Consider the following 2463-nt stretch of genomic DNA (forward strand, 5'->3'; position numbering starts at 1 on the left):
GGTTTTTACTCAACCTCACCAGCTTCTTTTGCCTCACACTCACCCTTAAGTTCTTCATTACAACCAGAATGACCCAGATTCAGTTGTTCAACTACACCATAGGTCTAAAAAGTCTTTTAATGCTCTTCCTTATATCTATAGAAATTACTTTCTGAACATTTAACCACTTATTAAATTAATCATTTTGTACTCTAATTTACCTCTACTCTTCCTTTAGATCATCCTAATAAAGTTGAAGTGTAACTTTATTAGGTGTCTAATAAATTTAGTTCCCAATAAATAATAAAATAATATTTACATTATTTATATGGATATATTTATATAGTGTAAATTTAAGCCTTTTATTCCATCATACATAAGTTATCATATGCATTTTGGTGACAAATAAATTATAGTCAAGTGAATGAATGACTGCCCTTTTTCTAATCCATATCAGCTCCCCTCATTCTCTCTTGCCTCACCACTTACTTGCCAATCTCTCTTACACCTTGGGATGAATTTTCACTACATTTATAGCTTGAAAATGCTTTAGTAGAGGCCAGGAAGGTAGTGCAGAGATTAGGATGTGTGTTTTGCATAAGGCCCAATTCTATCTCCAAAAGCACAGGGTCCCTAGAGCACCACAGGTGTAGCTCTGGAAGCCATCAGACATGGCTGAGGTAGCCCTGGTAGTCACTGAAATCTGGAACCACAGGGCCCATGTAGCACCTCATTCTCTGGATTTTCTACTGAACAATGGCCAAGCTGGTTCGATAGGAATGGCCATGGGCCTTCAGAGTACCACTTCAAAGCCCAACTCCCCTCTAACCTTCTTTAATATACTAAGGGTCTCCTGACCTAAGATCCCAGCTAATGCTGAGGCTTCTGGTTCAGACATACTTTAAGAATCACTCTATTGGTGGCTCCTAAAGGAAAGAAGATGTTTATTTTATTTTATTTTATTTTATTTTATTCTATTCTGTCTTGGTTTTTGAGTCATGTCTGGTGGTGCTCGGGGCTTACTCCCAGCTTTGCACTCAGAAATCACTGCTAGACTAGGGATCTAATGTGGGTCAGTCACATTCAAAGCAAATACCCTACCCACTGTACTGTCTATCTCTCCAGCCCCAAGAGAATGTTTCTTTAAAGGAATCTATCAGTGGGTAAATTTGCTGCTCAGACCTTTCAATCTTGCTAACAGCTTTGTAAGATACTGAAAGGAGTGACAAATATTTTTTCAAGTAGTTTTCAATATAAAATCTTCCCTTAATTCTCTAAATAGTCATTGAGTTTGTGAACTCATTGCCTCTCATTCAATTCTTTAGCATTAACAGTAAATTGTAATTTTGAGCACTTTTCAACTGGTTTAAGCCATTCAATACTGCAATTCAAACTAAAAAGGCTACCAATAGGATGAATTCTTGCTATCACCCACCAACCCTCCTCCCCCCCCACACATGCACACACACACAGACAAACACACACCATATATTGCTTTCCTCATTTAATTAGTTCCTCTTGACCTAAGGTCCCAGGTGATGTTTCTGGTCCAGGCATGCTTTGAGAATCACTCGTTTACTATATTTCTTTAAAGGAATCTATCAGGGGACAAGTTTTCTGCTCAGCATTTTTCATAGTAGCCTATAGAGCATGTCAACTTGGGGCTAATTTCCATCTCACTGAGGGTGAATAAGTAAAATTATAATGTTCCTGAAAACCACTGAGCCATGCATATCACCATATGGATAATGAGGAAGAAAAGTCATCAAGCCCCAGTAAGAAAACCTGTGTCCAGACCTCTGAGCCTACCATCTCCTAGGATTCTGGATGTTTGGAGACCACAGGAGCAAGTGTACATATGGGTGAGTGGCTTGCACTTCAGTATCCATCCCAGCAATACCCCTAACCTAGGGCAGAAAGTACCAGCCTTCAAAATACAGTGTGGAGAGACAGGGTGCCTCTCACTCCACTGTATCCTTACTCAGAATAAAACGATATCCTTTATGATATTAGCCATCCACCCTACTCTGATGACTTCTTTTTCTCGATGAGGGGAGGACACCATACCTGGAGATGTTCAAGGCTCAGCTCTGGCTCCCAGGGGTCACTCCTGGATATGTGGTGCTGGAATAGAACCAGGGTTGCTTGCATACAAGGCAAGTGCCTTAAAGCACTGTGCTATCTCTCCAGCCCTCTGATAACTGTAGAATCTTATTTTTTGCATTTATACTTTTTGTACACCACAATATTCACATTGTCTCACACTTTCATCATCTTCATCCTCTCCATCCCTCTAATAACTGTAGAATCTTAATTTTTTTTTGCACTTATACTTTTTGTACCCCACAATGTTCACATTGTCTCACATTTTCATCCCTTCCCTCTTAAAATGATCTGGGCTAGTTGATTAGTTCTTAATGTGTAACCATTAATGCTATAGTAGTTGTATACAACTATATACACAGTTGCTATAGTATTTAAGTG

Source organism: Sorex araneus, chromosome 1 (genome assembly GCF_027595985.1).
Source record: "Sorex araneus isolate mSorAra2 chromosome 1, mSorAra2.pri, whole genome shotgun sequence".
NCBI lineage: Eukaryota > Metazoa > Chordata > Mammalia > Eulipotyphla > Soricidae > Sorex > Sorex araneus.